The 20,688-nt window shown below is 40.2% G+C and overlaps 1 long non-coding RNA gene across 5 annotated transcripts; it reads left to right on the top strand.

Moving 5' to 3' along the window:
- The first annotated feature begins 8,812 nt into the window (after positions 1 to 8,812).
- Positions 8,813 to 16,512, top strand: LOC112445886 (uncharacterized). Of its 5 annotated transcripts, none has more exons than XR_009493970.1 (6): positions 8,813 to 9,476; positions 10,464 to 10,702; positions 14,105 to 14,245; positions 14,896 to 15,056; positions 15,276 to 15,331; positions 16,071 to 16,512. It is a non-coding gene; the product is annotated as an uncharacterized lncRNA (long non-coding RNA). The 5 variants fall into 5 exon arrangements; XR_009493969.1 differs by having other exon boundaries at positions 8,815 to 9,476; positions 14,105 to 14,206; positions 14,893 to 15,056; positions 16,071 to 16,511; XR_003033889.2 differs by having other exon boundaries at positions 8,816 to 9,476; positions 14,105 to 14,206; positions 16,071 to 16,511.
- The last annotated feature ends 4,176 nt before the right edge of the window (positions 16,513 to 20,688 follow it).

The following is a 20,688-nucleotide window of genomic DNA, read 5'->3' as shown; positions in this document are numbered from 1 at the left end:
TGGCCACTTTTATATCTTCTTTTGGAAAGTATGTGTTCTAGACTTTTGCTCACTTAAAAATATTTTTTGTCATGTTATAAGAATTGCTTATATACACTAAATACTTGTCCTTTGTCAGAATTAGCTATGACAAATATTTTCCCAGTCTATGGGGTAGCTTCTTAGTCTTTTGATGATGTTTCTGGAATAGTAGCTTTAATTTTTCCTGAAGTCTGCTGCTGCTGCTGCTGCTAAGTCGCTTCAGTCATGTCTGACTCTGTGCGACCCCATAGACGGCAGCCCACCAGGCTCCGCCGTCCCTGGGATTCTCCAGGCAAGAACACTGGAGTGGGTTGCCATTTCCTAGTTTATCTAATTGTCTTATACTGTTTGCATTCTGTCACAATATTTGCCAACAGAGAGGTTGAAAATATTTGCTCAATGTTTTCTTCTGCAAATGTGTAGTTTTAGCTTTTACATTTAGATCTATGATCCATTTCAAGTAATTTTTTTTTGATTTTCTGATTTAAGTTTGTGAGTTAAGGGTCTTGATCTTACAATGAAAGTATTCTTTCACCTTTACATGTATTAGTGGCAAGATTTTCATAGATGCTCTTTATCAAGTTGTTGAGGAAGCTCCCTTTTATTCTTAGGTTGATAAGTATTTTCTTTCTTTTTCATAAAAATAATGAATGAACATAATTTTTCAAATGCTTTTTTCCACCCATTAAACGTTTCTTTTTACTATCAATATGTTAAGTTATATTAACTGACTCTTATATGTTAAATCATCTCTATGTTCTTGGAATAAATCCCAACTGGGTGCAGTATATTACCCTTTTTAAAGTATTCCTGGATTTTATTTGCTATTTTTTAAAAGATTTTTTACACCAACCTCAGGAAAGGTATTAGTTTGTCGAGTTTATTCTTATAGAGTATTTGGTTTTGATTGCAAGATAAGTCTAACCTTATAAAGTAAGTTGTGAAGTGTTTCCTGAAACAATTTATGCAGGATTCATATGATTTCATATTTATTATTATTGGAGCTGAAGCTCCAATTCTTTGGCCACCTGATGCAAACAGCCGACTCATTGGAAAAGACCCTGATGCTGGAAAAGATTGACGGCAGAAGGAGAAGAGAGTGGCAGAGGATAAGGGTAAGGGTGACAGAGGATAAGATGCTTGGACGGCACCACTGATGCAGTGGACATGAACTTGGGCAACTCTGGTAAACAGTGAGGGGCAGGGAAGCTGCCGCTGTCCATGGGGTCTTGAAGAGTCAGACACAGCTTGGTGACTGAACAATACATTATTTCTCCCTTAAATGTTTGATATAATCTATCTTGGAAGTCTTTATTTTTATCAAGGAAAGTTTTTAACAACAGTTTCAAATTCTGTAGGTGATTTAGGGCATTATAGGTTTTCTCTTTTTTCTAGTATTAGTCTGGCAATTTGAGTATTTCAAGAAACCAAGAAACTTGTGCATTTTATTTACATTGTCAAATTTTTGGTATAAGGTTGCTTAAAATATTACCTATTATTCTTTAAATTTCCGTAGGATTGTAAATTTGTAATTATAACAATATTCCCTCATTTATCCCTATTATTGATCATTTATGCTTTCTTCATCTCCTATTTGATGAGTCTACTAGAGATTTATCCACTTATTTATGTTTTAAGAAAGAACAGCTTTTAGATTCACTGATTTCCCCAAGATGATTGTTCTATTATATGTAATTGGCATTATTTTTATTATTTCTTTACTTCTATGTATTTAGGTTTGAAGTTGTCTTCTTTTTCTAGCTGATTTTGGATAGCCCTAGTTTTCTAACATAAGCCTGGAAAGTCATAAATTTCTCCCTTAACTGCATTCCACCAACTTTGACGTGTGTTGTCATTTTCATTCAGTACAATATATTTTCTGGTATACGTTGTGATTATTTTCTGACCCATGAGTTATAGAGAACTGTGTTATTTAAAATCCAAAAATTTGAGGATATTGCACACATGTCTGGTAATATGATTTCTAATATATTTTTATTTTGGTCAAAGAAAATACTTCATATGATTTCAATATTTTAAAAAGTATTATTTCTGGGCTTTCTTGGTGGCTCAGTGCTAAAGCATCTGCCTACCAATGTAGGAGTCATGGGTTAGATCGCTGATCTGGGAAGATTCCACAAGGCGAGGAGCACCTAAGCCCATGCACCACAATTGTTGATCCTGTGCTCTAGAGCCCTGGAACCCCAACTTCTGAGCCCATGGGTCACAGCTGTTGAAACTCTTTCTCTCTTGCTCCCTAAAGCCTGTGCTCGGCAACAGGATTAGCCACTGTGATGAGAAGCCTGAGCGCTGCAACTAGAGAGTAGGCCCTCCTCCCCACAGCTAGAGAAAAGCTTGTACAGCAATGAAGACTCAGCACAGCTGAAAAAAAAAGAAAAGTATTATTTCCCTGCATATGGTGTGGTGGTTGTTTCATCACCAAGTCATGTCTGACTCTTGCAACCCCATGGACTATAGCCTGCTAGGCTCCTCTGTCCATGGGATTCTCTAGGCAAGAATACTGGAGTGGGTTGCCATTTTCTTCTCCAGGGAATCTTCCTGCCCCAGGGATTGAACCCAGGTCTCCTGCATTGCAGGCAGATTCTTTACCAACTAAGCCATGAGGAAAGCCCCTCTTGTCTATGGTAGATCTTGTTAAATGTTCCACGTGCACTTGAAAAGTAGGTGCATTCTGGGTAGAATGTTCCATAAATATCAATAATATCAAGCTGCTGATACCTTTTTTGAAGTCTGCCCCATTTCTTTAATTTTTTATTCTGTTGTATTGGGATCTAGTCAATTAACAATGTTGTGATAGGTGAACAAGGAAGGAACTCAGCCATACATATACATGTATCCATTTCTTTATAACAAACAGTCTGTGGATTTGTCTATTTCCCCTTTCTGTTCTGTCAGTTTTTGCTTCCTGCATTTTGAAGATCTGGGAGACAGATTTAGGATTATTGTGTCTTTCGGATGAATCTACCCTTCTGTCATTATGAAACATCTCACTATATCCCTGGTCATATTGTTTTTGCTGAAACCTACTTTGTCTGATATTATTACAGACAATCCAAATTTCTCAAGGCTGGTGTTTTCATGGTATTTTTTCCCACCCTTTTACTCTATGTCTTTATAGTTAAAGAGGTTTCTAATAGTCTATTGTTGAGACTTGCATTTTTGTTTTTTTTGGAAATCTAGTCTTTCAATATTTGCTTTGCAATGTAAGTATTTCCACTCCTTACATTTACTGTCATTAGCAATACTGTGCTTCATTCTATCATCTTGTTACTTGTTTTCCATTTGTCTCATCCGTCCTTCGGCCATTCTTCACTTTTTATGCCTCCTTTGATTGATTATTCCACTTTCTCTCCATTATAAGCTTATTTGTTTACCATTTTATTTTATTTTCAGTGGTTGCTCTAGGCAGGGGTTAGCACAATACAGCCTATAGTCAAATCTGACCCACTATTTATTTCTATTAAAGAAAATTTGATTGGAACACATTCTCACTTACTTTTGTATTGTCTTTAGCTGTCTACATAGCTAATGAGTTTTATGCTATAAATCAGAGTTAAGTAGTCATGACAGTGACCTTCTTACCCAGAAGACTAAACTATGTATTACCTGATCCTTTATAGAAAGAGTTTGCCAACTCCTGCTGTAGTGTTTACTATGTTTCTGTAAATTATCACAATCTACCTTCAAATAATATTATATCACTTCACATATAAAAACTATAAAACAATATACTTTCATTTTTCCCCTCCTGTTCTTTGTCCTATATTTTATTTCTGCATATATTATAACCCCCAAATACATTTTATTGTTTTACTTTGAAGAGTCCAATATTTTTAAAGAAATTAAGAAATAAAAGGTATTTCATATTCACTCATACATTTACCATACTTTGCATTCTTCACTTCTTCTCTACATCCAAATTTCCAGCTGTTGAAATTTTTCTTCTGTCTAAAGGACATCCTTCAGTATTATAGTTCAGCACTTCTGGTAAGAAATGATCTCAGCTCATATTTGACTGAAAGCCTTTATGTCATCTTCATTTCTGAAGACAGTTTTCATTGGCTATAAAATCTTAGGTCAACATTTGCTTTTTCTTCTTCTATTATTCAGCACTTTAACTATAGTGTCCTGTTGTCTTCTTACATAGTTTCAGATAAGAAGTCTATAATCATTTTTTTTTATCTTTGTTCCTCTATATGTAATGTGTTTTTTTTTTTCCCCCTTTGGTTACTTTGACAATTTTTCTCATTACCACTTGTTTTCCAAAACTTGGTTGTAACGTGCCCTGGTGGAGTTATCTTTGTTATCTTGACTGAGGCTCATTAAACTTATATTTTTGATCAAATTTGGGAATTTTTAATTATTACAATTAAAAATATTCTTCTGCTTCCCTTTGCCCTAGCCTCTCCTTTTATTATTCTGTTAAACCACTTCAAAACTGTCTTAAATGTCACTAAGACACTGTTAGTTATGCTTTTCAATTATTTTCTTCTATAAGATTCACTTGTATACCTTCTACTACCATATCTTCAATTTATTAATATTTTCTTCTTCAGTATATAATACACTCCTTGTCTTTCTAGAGAAGTTGATATTAGCATATATTTTTTTAATCTCTAGAAGTTTCATTTTGTCTTTTTAAAAGTCTCCCATTTCTCTTTTCACTAAATTCATGCTTACCTTTGAATAAGTCCATATAACTTAAGAGCTGTTTAAAGTCCTTCTCTGCAAGCCTGTCATCTGTATAATTTCTGAGTCTGTTTCTATTGACTGTTTTTTTCCTGATTATAGATAACATCTGGCTACTTCTTGACATATCAAGAATTGACATATCCACATATTAGTGGATAATGACCATTGTGCTTTATGCTGAGTGCCTGGATTTCGTGGTTATCCTTTAAAGAGAGTTGAGCTTTGTTCTAGCAGGGAAAATAACTTGCTGATCAGCCTGATCCCTTCCAGACTTCTTTCCAAGATGTTTTAGAGCAAGTCTAGAGAAGTCTTTACTCTAGAGACAGTTTAACCCTCTACTAAGTCATGACACCTCTCTGGTCTCTACTGAATGTCCCAGGTGATCTCTCTGCTTATAGTGGTTGGAGCCTCCCAACTCTGTGACTTCTGCGAACTGCTCAGCCTACAGCTCCCCAGTCATCCACTGCCTGGCCTCATGGAGTTATGCCGTAGTCATACATGTATGAGTATTTAGCAAAGACTCTGAAGTACTTTTTCTATGTTGCTCTCTTATTTCTGAAAGTCTATTCCACAATTTTGAGTCACCTCAACCCCCCAGATCTTCGATATCTGTCTTCTCAACTTACTTAGACTGTGGTGCTCTGCTTAGGATTCCCTTTGCTGCAGTGAGATCCAGAATGTGATTCCAAGCAGAGAGTCAAGGGCTTATCTCACTTATTTCCTTTTCTTGGGAATCATAATACATACTGTCTGTTGTTCAATATCTGAAAACAGTCGTTTTGTATAATTTTTTCCAGTTTCCTTATTGTTTATGATGAGAAAATATGTCTGGACCCTATCACCCCACCATGGCCTGAAATGGAAGTTCAACTATTATACTTTTATTTGTACATTTAGAGAAAATGGTAAACCTCAAGACTGGAAGCAGGAATAATCATGTTACAATAGCAAAATGAAACATGTACAAAGAGTGATGTCTAAGATGTATTCGTTAAAGGAAGTATGGTGTCTAAGACTAGGAAAGTGATAATCCAACTTAATCCCACTCCACACACAACTGGCCTTGCTCCTCCATTCATTTATTCCATAAATATGTTTTGAGCACTATCTTTGTCACTGTGCTAAGCCACTGTGTTAAGCTAACAGGATGAATGAGATATAGCCTTTGTCCTTTAAAAAATTCATAGGCTAGGGAGAAACAGACAACATGGAAATAACAACACATCAGGATAAGTAATACAGGAGAGAGAACCCAGGGGTTATGAGAACCCAGAGGATGGAAAGGTGCCCAACGTGAGTGAGGGTGGGAGTATCAAGATGCACTGTCTATCCCTTTGTGTCTTTGGCCCAGTTGCAACACTTCCCGTTATTTGAGGGGTAACTTGAAGCTGTCAGCTCAAGACATTACATATACAAATCCATGCTATTTATTATGACCATTATTTCATAAAACTAAAGACATCTTAGTCTTTAAAATAAAATGATAAAGGACAATGTTTTCAATGGATTAAATTTTGACATATGGAAAATTAAAAAAAAAAAAAGAAAAGATGGCTGTCTACAGGAGATAATGACTTAGGAGTGGAGTCCTGATGGATGAGTAAGAATGTGTCAGATGAAGAAAGTGGGAGGAATTAGGGTTAAAGCACACACATGCAAAACTATATTTAATTTCTTTAGGGAATTATTTATATTTCAGAGTGGATGAAGTGTCACGTGGAAAGCATAAGAGTGGAGTGAGATGAAGCTAAAAAGAGATGTAGGAGCTGAGTAATATAAGGTATTATTTTAAAACTTAATTCTATTCTAGGAGAGCTGAGGAACTATTGAATAGTTTACCCAGGTGAATAACATGGTCTAATTTCTTTTTAAATATCATGGGCTGCAGTTTGGAAAACAGGGCTATATGGAGGAAACAATAATCCATCAGGAAGACTTAGCATTACTTTCGGCAAAAGATGCTTTGGACCTACGGACCGTCTATGGGGTCGCACAGAGTCGGACACGACTGAAGTGACTTAGCAGCAGCAGCTTTGGACCTAAGCTGTTATTAGAAATGGGAACTGAGATAGTAGATGAGTGAGAGGTATTTAGAAGCTGTAAACAACTGACCTGAAGACTGGCCAGATACGGGGAGTAGGAAAGAGGCAGAAGCCATAGACAACACTTGGAGTTTCACTAGGATGACTCCAGTATTCTATTAAGGGATAGCAGATTTCTTTGTTTCTGTCTGAATCGACTGTTGTTTTGCCACGTGTGTGATTCTAGCCTTCTGGTTACCTGGGCCTGTGTACTTCCTTTGGGTATTTGAGATTGTTTCCTGTCTGCTAAGCTGCCTTTCATCTCCTGCCTCTTCTAACAGAATCCGTGTGAGCCAGTACTCCTGGCTGCTCTCCTGGTTCTGCTTGGACTACCAGGCTGGGTAACTTATCGGGTTTATCTAATTTTTCTATGGGACTTCCCATATTTATTTCCATGACTCATGGAAAATTATGACATGGAGCTGGCAAAATAATACTTGGAAGTCAGCAGTAGAAGGCAGTCAGCCACCATGTGGTACAAGATGGCAATTTTGTCACCAAAAAAGTAAAAACATAGATTTATCATTTCATTCATACATTCACTCAACGTGTCGATTTTACTATCCTTCGTAGGTCAAATATATTGATAACTTATTAATAATTATAACTCCCTCATGTATAGATATATTCTTGCAAGGTTATATTGGGTAAGAAAGATGGTGATTTCCTTGCAGTATGGAGATCAATACTGAAGGATAGAGGTTCAACCACCCTAGGTGTTCATTGGAAGGACTGATGCTAAAGCTGAAACTCCAATACTTAGGCCACCTCATGTGAAGAATTAACTCATTGGAAAAGACCCTGATGCTGGGAGGGATTGGGGGCAGGAGGAGAAGGGGACAACAGAGGATGAGATGGCTGGATGGCGTCACCGACTTGATGGACAGGAGTTTGAGTGAACTCCGGGAGTTGGTGATGGACAGGGAGGCCTGGTGTGCTGCGATTCATGGGGTTGCAAAGAGTTGGACACGACTGAGCGACTGAACTGAACTGAAGAACTGATCAAGAAAAACTGATGGGACCATGGCAAAGACTGCTTGCTGTTTTGCTATATGGGTTCTCCTCTCCTATTTCGGTAATAGACCTATTAATTTTTAGGTAAGTGACTGTCCCATAATAAAAACCTTGTAGTTAGGTAGGTGTGTCAAAATCCCAACAGAATACAGATGACATACTCAAAATGGGATAAGTCAAAGAGATTTTATTTCTAAAGGACCTATTTACTAAGATTGGGTGTGGAGGAACTGTAAGTATAATGCAGTAATCCAGTGCTCATAGCAACTAGGCTGTTATCTCCCTCAGGGCCTAATGGGATGAAGGGAGGGAGCAGTTACTAGAGACTAGAAAAAGAGAGAAGCAGGTAAAATCAATCATTTTTCAAGGATAAGTAACCCACCCAGTGCAACCTTGAAGGGAGGGATCCAGAGAAATAAATGCCTGACCTCATGTTTGTTTGTTTGTTTGTTTTTTGATCTCTTGCTATAGCCCCTTGGAGAAGGAAATGACAACTGCTCCAATGTTCTTGCCTGGAAAATCCCATGGACAGAGGAGCCTGGCGGGTTACAGTCCCTGGGGTCACAAAGAGTTGGACCTAGCAACTCCATAACATAAGAGCCCCTATTGTCTAAACTAGGGCCATAAAAAGCAGGGATTACCACCTCCCACTGATGAGGTGCCCACAGGCCACCCCCCACCCATGGCAGAGAGCAGATGAAGAGGAATAGGCAGTGGGCCTGGAGGATCAAATAGATGGCATGTGGGAATTATGTAACTACACTTTGGCCAGTGGAACAGAATTAGCAATAGTGTGATCAACTTTGAGGGGCACACCTTTAAAAGATGGGGCATGTCTTTCTCCTTCCTACATGCTAGACTGGTGACTGGAATTTGAGCAGCCATCTTGGTCATGAGATGAAAGCTGCATCCTGAGATTGGCAGAACAACATGAGAGAGGGAACTTGGATGATCAGGTAATTAGTTGATTTGAGAGAAAAACAGGCTTGTAATCTTATATTTGGTTTCCTGTCACTTACAGCTGATGCAAATCTTCACCAATTCAGAGACCAAACAGGAAATTCTTTTTTGGATTTGGACTGTATTGGTTCTGATTTTTTAAACTTATAAGCATCTGAAATGGACTTTGTCTAGCTTAAGCTAAAGGGAAATTTATTGGAAGGATGCTGGGGGTGTCTCAGAAAATCAAAGGAAATGCTGAACTACCAAGATAGGAGAACCCAAGGCAGTTCTGGTATCTCAGAATTCTTCATGGCCTTTCACCTTGGAGGACTGCCACAAGTGTGACTCAGCTCCCACAGCTCCCAGGCTCTTCAGCAATCCATTCCAAATTTCGTATTTCTGTTAGAGAGAACCTGATTCAGCCTGCTTGGGTCAGACGCTCATGTCTTTATTGGGTGTGGAGGGTCACAATGCAAACAGAGTCACTGGGATCCTCCAAGGTTCTTAGAACCACGGATGCATTGTGTGTCAAAGAGTCATCCCAATGACTGTGACGAAGGAACTGTTACCTCAATTTAAACCAATCATTTAAATACTAATAGCATGGACAATGATAATGACTGGTCCATAGAAGGTACCAATTAAATTAGACTCATTTTCTTTCATTTACCTTCTCAGTACCTGATGTCACAAGCTCATTATGAGGTAAGGATGGGCAACAACTCAAAGTCACAATTCTGTGTAAATTCAAAACTGTAACTAGATTCACAAAATTCTCAATATCTACTATAATCCAGGAATTCTACTGAATACAACTGACAGGAAAAAAATGACTAAATGCCTTTAAGAAATCAGACTTCAGGGGAAAGAAGCATGTAGATAAATGATCATAATAATAAATAGCGGGTCATATGCCATAGGAGAGTTAAGTATCAGATGCTTTAAGAGAATAAGCAACTAAGGGAATTGGAAGAGGTGATGTTTGAGAAGGTGTGTGTGGGTGAGTAGGCAATGGCACCTCACTCCAGTACTCTTGCCTGGAAAATCCCATGGGTGAAGGAGGCTGGTAGGCTGCAGTCCATGGGGTCACGAAGAGTCGGCTTCACTTTCACTTTTCACTTTCATGCATTGGAGAAGGAAATGGCAACCCACTCCAACTGTTTTTGCCTGGAGAATCCCAGGGACTGGGGAGCCTGGTGGGCTGCCGTCTATGGGGTCGCACAGAGTCCAACACGACTGAAGCGACTTAGCAGCAGCAGCAGTGTGGGTGAGTAGGAGTCCTATAGCCAAAAATGGAGGGAAAGAATTCTGAATAAAAGAAATAGCCCGTGCAAAACTCCTGAAGCATGAAAATGCTCATCCATTTTCAGGGAAAAGCTAAGACCTCTATGTGAATAGACTCCTAGGCATTGACTGGAAACTCATTTATTCATTCAGTTATAATTCACTGAGTACTCTGTGCAGGGTTACCAAGGAGTCAAAGGTAAATAAGATGTAAGCCTTACCTTCAGAGGAGGTGGCAAACTCAGTGGCTACAATCAGATGAGCCCTAAGCAGAGGAGATGAAAACCCTATTGAGTGCAAGCTGGGGAAAGGACATTATCTAGGGACCCAGGAGGAGTCCAGAGCTGTAGGCAAGAGTTAGGACCTTGAACAACATGTAATAACTGCTTGAGTCTCTTTACCCTGTAGGTCATGGGGCTCCTGAAGATAAACTCACGTGTTTGTTAAAACCTTGCTAAAGTTTATTAAAGCTTGTCAAAGAAGATTCTGATTTGCTGAGACTGCTTTAAAACATCTGACTCAAGACAAATAAATCCCATTTGTTGCACGCATGTGTGCCAGGCACTGAGCTAGGGATTTTATATACGTTGTCTCATTTGAGCTGAGAAGGACCAGCAGGGGAGCGTCCCATGTGCCCAACTTTGGAGGTGAGCACGGCAGAGAATGGAGACAAGAACACTGTGTAGAGTGTGGGGAGTGGGATGACTCAGCAGGTTAATACTATTTTAAGAATGAAGCACAGGAGTTTAAATTCTTGCCTGCATTTCAGAGAAAAGTCCCTGCTCTAATCAAAATGACTGCCATTCATTTGGGTATGTGTGGTGTATCAAAGCCTAGATTATTCCATCAGTCAGGAATATGGACAGCTGCAACCTGATTAAGCTAGCCGGGGTGGATTTGTCTCAAGCAATAAGTCCAGGGAAAAGCAGCCCAACCAACAATCCTAGCAGAGGTACAAGCTCTTCCATCTCTCCAAGCTGGCTGCTGAATCTCCATTTTCCCCTCTATTCCTTGGAACGTAATTTCATCCCAAGAAGGAAGAAGGGGAGAAGGAAGGCTTTTGCGAAAAAGGTTTAATTTTTTTATTCAGGACCAGGTCCCTTTTCTAGAGACTCCTGTTTACATTTCATTGCCCAGAACTATGTCACATGGCCACATCCAAGTGCAATGAAGACTGGGAAATAGCATATTTTAAGTGGGTGCATTTGCTGCCCCATCCACATCAAAGTGGGCTTCCCTGGTGTCTCAGATGGTAAAGAATCTGCCTGCAAGGCAGGAGACCTGGGTTTGATCCCTGGATTAGGAAGATTCCCCTGGAGGAGGGCATGGCAACCCACTTCAGTAGTCTTGCCTGGAGAATCCCCATGGACAGAGGAGCCTGGTGAGCTACTGTCCATGGGGTTGCAAAGAGTCAGACATTACTGAGCAGCTAAGCATACCACATCAAACTGGACTTCCCTGGTGGCTCAGTGGTAAAGAATCTGCCTGCCAATGCAGGAGTCATGGATTCAGTCCCTGGGTCAGAAAAATCCCTGGGAGAAAGAAATGGCAACACACTCCAGCATTCTTGCCTGGGAAATCCTAAGGACAGAGGAGATTGGTGGGCTTCTGTTCATGGGGTCGCAAAAGAGTAGGACACAACTGAGTGATTAAAGCATCAATAACCACATCAAATTAGTTTTGAGTCCTAAGGAAGGAGGACTTACATAGTGGGCAGCATATATAATCTCACTCCATGTTTCCGAAAGTTCTATAAGATAGATAAAGTTATTCTCATTCTACATATAGGAAAATAGACTCAGAGAGGAAAGTAAATTACCCAAAGTCATATGAAGTAGTGAGTATGGAATCATGACTTAATGGAATAAAGATTTTAAAATAAGCCTGTATCATTTCAAAAGCAAAAGATTTTTAATGATACATTTATGTCTCCCTTAGCTGTGTGACCTTACCTGAGTCACTAAATTTCCCTTAGCCTCCATTCCAAGATCTGTAAAATGAAGATAATTATCCTTGATTCAGCAGTTCTTGAAGTATCAAGTTAGATGGTGAATGTAATATGGCTGAAAAGAATAATGTGGATGGGACCCTGCTTATTATCCACATATGTATCAGCCGAAGTGTCTCTCTCTTGGCTGACAGGAAGAAATGGTTCTTGGAGGAGCATGGTTCTGACACTGGTATCCAAGCCTGGCACCAGTAAAATCTCTTGAGTGGCATTTCCTATTTGGGCCCCATGACAGTTTCCCAGGAATTTCCACTGGCTGGGTTTCCTTTGTCCATTCCAGTAGCTAGCTGCCCATGTAGATGAATTATGAGCCACATTCCACAGCAGGTCAGATGAAAACTATGTGCAAATCGTTCACCCATCTCTCTTGCCTTCTTCCTCCGTGGCTGCTCCTCCAAACTAGAACTAAATTCAGGCCACTCCTCAGCCTGTGCTTCTTCTGGTGCCTTGTTTCAGGACTAAATACAGCATCTGAGCACTGAGGGTCACATTCCAGCTGCAAACACAGCACAGCCCACCCTGTTTCAGGCCCTAGGCCTGGGTTCTTGCATTCCTCTGCCTAGGAAGCTTTGCCTTCATTGTCTTCCCCTGGAGAGCATCTGTTCCTAAGAGATGCCCAAGCCGAGCTCAGGTTAACTCCCCGAGCCTCCTCTTCTGTGCATCTTCTCCTGTGTTTTTGGAAAGGTGTTTGTTTTACATTCTTTTCTGTATTAGCATGGAGTTTTGTCCATACTTTTATTATTGAACTAAACCTGTTCACAAGTCTGGCTTTGCCTTGCTGGGGACCAGCATCTTGTAAAAAAAAAAAAGATAAAGTAATCTTGATAACAAAAATGCATGTTTATTAGACTTAAGGAAGAAAGAATAAAAGATAGGATAGAATGAAGGAAGGAAGAAGGGAAGAAAGGAAACCACAGATATAAATGGGGGAGGGGAGTCTCATCCCCTTCCCATCCCTGTTCCTTAGTTATGTATCTGGTGTGACACCCCCAGGGACAAATCAGAAGAGAGTTGTAATTAGAAGATCGAGGGCTCCTGGGGAGACAGGTGTTCATTTTTTAGAATCTGGTCATCTTTCCATTCCTTTCTATGAATATACCATCATTTTAAAAACCATTTCCCTACTTTGGAAGATTTTTTTTCACTATTACAAACGATGCTGAAGTGAATGTGCTTGAAAATATATTTGTGAGCACATGTGTGGATTTACCTATGTATTAGTGTCCTGGAAATTGAATTTTGGTGGAGACTCTATATTTAGACTCCCACTAACTGAATATAATCATATCCATTTTCTCAGAGCATCACGTACCTTGAACATTGTTGACCTTTTTAACTTTTGCAAATCTTGGAAGAAAATCTCATTTACTTAGTTTGAATTTCTTTGATGATTAGTGCAACTGAGGATCTTTCTATATGTTTACAAGATATTTATTTTTTTCTTATTTTGTGCCATTGCTGTTAGCATCAGAATCTTGACTCCAATGGGTCCCACTCAGTCTTGAGATCCAGTTCTAACAACACCCCATTAAGTTTTCAATTCAAGACTACATGACAGTGAGGCAAGAATTTGTTAAGAATGACAGAGACAACTCTCTGAAATTAGAGCTCCAAAAAGTTTTTGCTTTTGCCACCACTGCGTTTGTCAACCATGCACATCATTCACGGGGGTTCTGAGGGCAACTTTCAGGCCGTCCTCTTGAAGCATCTATTGAGTGTCTTTCATTTGTGTGACTAACGAAAGAGTTTAGGTGGGAGGGTTGTACTTGGGTCTTTTTTTTTCAGTTGACTCGTCTGCCCAGCTCTTGTCTTTGCTTTGTCTCAGTCTGGCCAAGCCCCTCCCGTGTGAGATGATGTCTAGCTCTGCAGCAGCCTGACCGGGGAAGTCACCGTCTCAATTTTGATCCCTTGGTATTAAATACGTGTACTCTATTGCCTTTGTATGATGAGTCAGTTTCATTTCATTTCAAAGTCAAGGAGCACCTACTCTGTGCTAGACTTTGGGAATACAAAAATGGATAATACTCAGTCCCTATTTCAGGGGAGCCTGAAGTCCAGTGGAGATGAAAGCCAGGTAAATGGGATTACCATGGTCCCACAGTTAAATCAAGAAAGAGTGGAACCCTGGTGCTCTAGGAGACAGGTGAGCTCGCCTGCTTCTCACTGATGACATCTCAGGCAGGTGATGTATACTCTGTGTGCTTCAGTGTCTTCCTCTGTAAAATGCAGAATGTATCTATATTCTTATTTCATAGGGTTGTTATGAGGACTAAATGAGCTAATTCAAATATAAGGCTTAGAAGCTGTTGTGTAGCAAGTGATCCATAAATGGTGGTTTTTAGTGTTAGTATCATCACTGATTTTTCAAATTACTATCAATATTATTATAATAGCGCAGCAAAGGGACCTAACCCAGTCTGGAGGCTACTAGAGAAGGTGATGGCAAGGTTGAGTCTTGAATAGTAGAGAAAGGAGACGTAGCCTTGATCCAGAGATGAAAATACCCCATTATTATCATGTGCTGAGCAGTGACAATGGGTTGGCCATTTAGCCTATATGACCTCATTTACAAATGAAGACATTCAGACACAGAGAAGTTATGTAACTTGCCCAAGGTTAAAGTAGCTAGTAATATATAGTATTTTATTTCTTCTATTTTATAGTCAAGAAAGGTGAAGCAGAGAGTGGTTTTAGGGGCATGATTTATGTTCATATCTCATGTTCTTCCCACTTGCTATATTGCCATCCAAGGGAGTATAAGTCTTGTGTCATTGGGACTTTTGAACAAGACGTGGGCTTCTTTACACTTTGATTTCTCTCTGTCTAAAGCAGGCATCTCCACACCTCTCCTCTCTGCACACAGCCCTTCTTTCAAGCTCCAGGAGAGTCTGTGACAAGGAGTGGGCTCCCTCTGCAAGACATCTTGATTCCTTTGAAGAAAGGCAGCCAGGAAATGTGAAGCATGGTGATGGTGGCCTTTTCAGGAGTGGGTGGTGAGTGGAAACTTCCTGACGTGTCAAGTGACAACATCAGAAAGGAAGTGGAATTTTCCTGAGGCACAGGCAGGAGTTCTCCCTAGCTATTGATTTGGAGTGTGCATCTCGAATTTAACCCAGTGATTAGTTTGGAGGGAGGCAGCATGCATACTGGGCTTTCATTTAGTGAGTTTAAAGGCATACAGCTTCTGATTTATTTTTCCTTTCTTCGTGCAGGGCTGTTTTATTACTAAGAGTTGAGTGACAGGCTTCCCAGCAGACTCGAAAGACAGGTAAAATTTTAAAAAGGAACATAAAATTTTTCAAGGCACTCTATTTACCTTTTGTAATTTATTAATCACACCTAGTGAAGGCTGGTTGCCCCTCTGGGAACAGTTCAGCAAAGGAAAACTATTCTGAAGACTCAGCTTTCCAATCCCCTTTCTTTCCTTATGCTTTCTTATGGATGAGAGACCTAAGGATCCCAAATAGGAAGTAACTCATCCCAATCATAATATGGGTTAGAAATGGAAGTAAGTCTAGTCCTGTCTGGCAACCTCAGAATCATGAAACACAAAGAGTATGTGTAGAGCTACATACATGTTCCCAAAATCTTCAAAGTTTTTTTTTTTTAACTGATGAATTAATATAAGTACCCCCTTGCCTATATCTCTTCAATACCACTGAAGGACAAACTTCAGGGCAAGACTTACAAGGTCCTTCAAGAGCTGGTCTCTGTTTAACAGGCAAGGTTCATCTCTTGTCTTTCCTTCTTTGAAATCATCCATTTATATGGGCTTCCCTAGTAGCTGCTAAAGACTCTGCCTCCAATGCAGGAGACCTGGTTTCAATCCCCAGGTCAGGAAGATCCCCTGGAGAAGGGAATGACAACCCACTCTAGTGTTCTTGCCTGGAGAATTCCATGCACAGAGGAGCCTGGTGGGCTATAGTACATGGGGTCACAAAGAGTCAGACATGACTGAGTGACTAATACTTTAATTTATATGGAACATCTTTATCTTTCCCACATAGAACATCCTTCTTACTGCTGGGTTGATGAACATGCTATCCATCTGCCTGAAACTTTCCTCCCTGGATGGATGGATGAAGGAATGAACAACTAGGACCTGAATTCATAGCTCATTTCATTAGAAGTCATTGCCTCATTGGGTTAGTGTTCATTCGATCAATTCAAATTACCTCTAATTCCCCCAAGTTATAATTTCTCTAGCTTGACTTTATCACTTGCTTGAGATTTTCCAATTGTAACCTTTGGGTCTGAAATAATTCCATTTAATTCAGGAAGTTGCCATACTTCCCTTGGTATAAGTCTTTCCTTTTAAAAATTCAAGAAATTCTCTCCATTTGATGCCTTTGTAGGCAAATCCTCCTCATCTATAAGCATATAGATTCCAAGAAACCAAATAAAAATTTGAGAAGTTCAGAGTGGAACAAAAAAAAAGAAAAAGCATTTGTATTATGTAAGTGAGCCACATTACTGTGAAGTTTGGTAGCTTCAAACTTCAAGCTCAAAAAGCAGGCATTTCCAAAGTGGGGGATGTGCAAAATATGATATAAATGTGATGCGCTGCTGAGGGGAGCTCGAGATCACAGGGTGGGATGGAGGGGTGAGCATGGAAAATATATCCTATGTCATTGGCATGACGGAAAAGGCAGAACTCTAAAATAAAGGGGTGAAGAGATGGCATGCTGGGAAAGTTGGGGGATAGGTCATTTCAGTTCTTTAACAGCACATTTTATTAAGTAGCTATGATGTGCAAGCCCTCGTCTGGGACCTGGGTATTTGCAGAGAAAAACAAGTGACAGAAAGAAAGTTTAGAATTTGACATCATGGAAACCTGGATTTCAGTTTCAGTTCCATCACACAGTACCAGTTTGATCTTGGATGGTTTGTTTTGGTTGCCTTATTTGTAAAATGTGTGTGTACTTTCTTGTTTATCAATAGCTACTATGTCATTTAGACACTGTGCTAGGCACTGGACACCCAAAAGTAAACAAGACAGATAGGGCCCCCTCCTCCCAGAAGCTTATGGAGTAAGGGAAGAGTTTGACAAGTTCTGAGAATAAAGTATTTGCTGTGGGAGGATTAGCAGGGCTGAGATATCACTTGACATACAGGACCATTAGGATTAAATGAGATAAAGTATTTGAGAGCCTACTGTGATTTTGAGAAGAGCACAGAACAGGAACGGAACCAGGCTGCCTCCGTTCAAATCCCAGTGTGGCCACATATTAATTGTATCACTTAAGGAATTACTAAACCAATTTCCTGATCTATAACATGGGGATAATAATAGTAGTCAACTCATGGGGTTGTTAAGAAGATTAGATAAGTTAACATATGTGAAGAGTTTAGAATAGTGCCTGGCACACACTGAGTATGCAGCTGATATTTATGAATTATTGCTGTTGCTGTTATTGTTTGCACATGGCCCATGTGGGTGCTCACGATCACCAGTTCCCTACCTCCCCTCCACTGCTCTTCTGAAAGCAGTAGTCCCAGCAGTGAACAGCAGTCCATGTTCATGTTCCATCATATATCAAAGGCCCAGAAGGGTAACTGCAGAAAGCATTGTTCTCAGTATAATTTATAATTTATTCCTGTCCAAGCCATTTGCCTTGTTGAGCCTTTGAAGAGCACAAAGTTCTTTCCTGTACTTGGCTGGGCTGAGCACAAAAGGTCACGGTAAAATTAGAGCTACAGGGACGAGAGTGCCTGGAAAAGAACTTGGGCCTCAAATGGATGACAACTGACTCCTTCCCTGGGAGCCTCAGAGAAGAAAAGGTCATGTGTTGATGTTCAGCCACACAGGGTCCAGGGGTCTCACAATCTTGTGAGCAGTGCTTGGCTCTGCTGGTACAAGCCATGCCTTCTCCTGGGTCATGTCTACCTCTTAGGGTCACTGTGAGGATTATATGGAATAACTAATTTTCAAATGCCTGACAGTTGATGGAACTGTCGTCCAGCCTTGTCATCGGATGATGTTCATTAAATTCTAAGAGCAAGAAGAGCTTGCTTCTTCACAGCACTGAGTGATGCTCGCTGAGGGGTTATGGTTCTGATAGCTGAACAGCTAAACAGCTTTCCTCCCCCAGCGTTTGAAGGTCTGGTCTACACCCTCCCAGCAATGCAGGCATAGAATTAGGGGTCCAAACTTCAGGAAGGCAGGCACTGGAGAGTCTTGCTCCTTCTCGTGCTCCCAGATGCTCCCTGGCATGCAGCAGGGATGTGACGAGTACTCGCTGAAAGGGTAAACTATAAGGACAGGCAGAGAAATGTAGTGTGTCTGGAGGCATGGTGAAGGGACTCAAAGCCACACTGTATAAAGAACATGGGTGGAACTAAGGCTGAAAAGCTGGAGAAGGAAGACGAGCACAGAAGTCTTCTGTGATTGCATCAGTCAGACTTCAACTAGTATGAAAGACAGATGACTGAGATAGACAGATAATAGATGATTGATAGATTCATTAGTGGAAAGTTAATATAAGATAGACATATGTTAATTCATCATGTTGTACATCTAAAACCAATACAATGTTATATGTCATTTATATCTCAGTTTTTTTTAATGTTAAATAAATAAATAAAAGTAAGGAAGCTGTTTCAAAACACTTAGGAAACTTAGGAAAGTTGTTGAGTCAATACCAAAAAGTTCATGTGCCTGATTTTGGTCTCTTTCTTGTTTGATTTTATTAATACCACTCCAAAAAAATGAGAAATTTTATAATCCATATTGTTCCAGGAATAGCACAAGTTTGCTTTTTAACAGAATACCAACTATTTTAGGATAAAGTCTTCTATACCTGAAAATCCCATTGATTTTTGTCTGAAAGCAAGAATAGCAAATCAAAGAGAAAGCAACTCAGTTTATTTGTAGATTTTCAAAATCCAGTCTTGCTTCATATGTTCAATAAACTAAGGGCTTTTGGTTTTATGTATAGGAAGCATAGGGCTTCCTTGGTGGCTCAGTTGGTAAAGAATCTACCTGCAATGCAGGAGACCTGAGTTCGATTCCTAGATTGGGAAGATCCCCTGGAGAATAAAATGACAACCCATTCCATTATTCTTACCTGGAAAAATCCCATGGACAAAGGAGCCTGGTAGGCTACAGTCTATGAGGTCACAAGAGTTAGACAGGATTTAGCAATTAAACCACCATCACCACCACCACCACGATAGAAAGCATATTCAAACAAATTGAAGAATAGGCTTAAAATATTATAAACTCTGATGAAAACCTATCACATGGTGACTCATTTGTAGACTACCCTTCAAAATAAAATTTAACAAGAAATGGACTAAGTATTCACATTTTCTGTATTAATAATTTTAGATTATCTAACATTAAAAAAGATAAATCTTTTAAAAGAAAATGTAGTAGTTTACGATTGTTATTGTTATAACTGTTGTTAATTATCCTGTGTAATTGGGAGAGCTGGCTAAGCAAACAACATCCACAGGTAAGTTGTCAGGAAGGGAAGACCACAGGGAAGTGTGGGTAACTGCAGACCCCTGCTGGCTATATGAACAAGGGGAGTCTTCCCAGGGGAGTTAAGGTTGAAATAGGGGACTTCAACAAAGATAAAGAGTCAAACAGACAGACAGGATGAGGAAGGCATCTCAGGTGGAGGACACAGTGTGGTGTAGAGGTCACGGGCTCCTGGTGTGCTCATGGGGTGCATAGAATGTGGGAGTGGGGAGACATCAGACTTAATTCAACCCTAGGGGCCGCGTTGAGCTGCTATCACACAGAAGCTGTGTGGTGTCTCTGAGCCTCAATTTCGTCCCTTGTGGACTGGATGTTATATTACCTGCTTTATCTGCCAGTTAGGGAAGAAGATTTGGACCCAGTTGAAGAAAGAACTTCAGAGCAGGCAGGACTGGCTTCTGAGTTCCTGCTATGGACAGGTTTTCTGGAAGGATGACCTGCAAACACCCCTCCCAGGCCCATGATTTTGAGATCCCATGAGTCAGGGATGCAGGCCTTGCTCTGACGCTGCCCCTCACACACCAGCCTCATTCAAAGCCTCGGTCAACATTTGCTGCTGGCCTGCTGGGCACAGTAAGATCTGAGAGGCACTTAGATGAAATGACACCTGAATCACTTCAACTTTAACACCCAGTGAATCTCTTCCTAGGAGCTGAGAAGGTAGCACGGATATCCTCAAAATGACATCACAACAAAAAGAGGAGAGTTAACACCATGTATGCCAATTGTGTGTGTGTGGGGGGGGGTGTCGGGGGGGGAGTTGGTCACCCGATCTGTGGATTATGTGGCCTGGAGCAAGAGCTTCGACCTCACCACTCAGCAAACACAGGTAGCTTCACTGTACACATCGGTTCCATGGTGAATCAAGACCTTGGAATTCTTCATGAGCATATCAAATCTCTTCAAATTCCAAGAACAGTTAGGCAGCCTTTCCCCCCTCGAAATCTTTGTACCTGCTATTGCATCCTCTTCCTACAACCCTTACAGCCTGTTTCAGGTATCTAATGCTGTGTTAACAAAGCACCCCAAACATAATGCTTTATAATGAAACCACAAAAATCTCTATTTTGCCCCCAAATCTGCAATTTAGGCTGACTGAGAGGAAACGGCTCGTCTCTGCTTCACTCAGTGTCAGCTGG

Source organism: Bos taurus, chromosome 3, assembly GCF_002263795.3.
Source record: "Bos taurus isolate L1 Dominette 01449 registration number 42190680 breed Hereford chromosome 3, ARS-UCD2.0, whole genome shotgun sequence".
Classification (NCBI taxonomy): domain Eukaryota; kingdom Metazoa; phylum Chordata; class Mammalia; order Artiodactyla; family Bovidae; genus Bos; species Bos taurus.
This window is presented reverse-complemented; position numbering and strand designations above follow the sequence as displayed.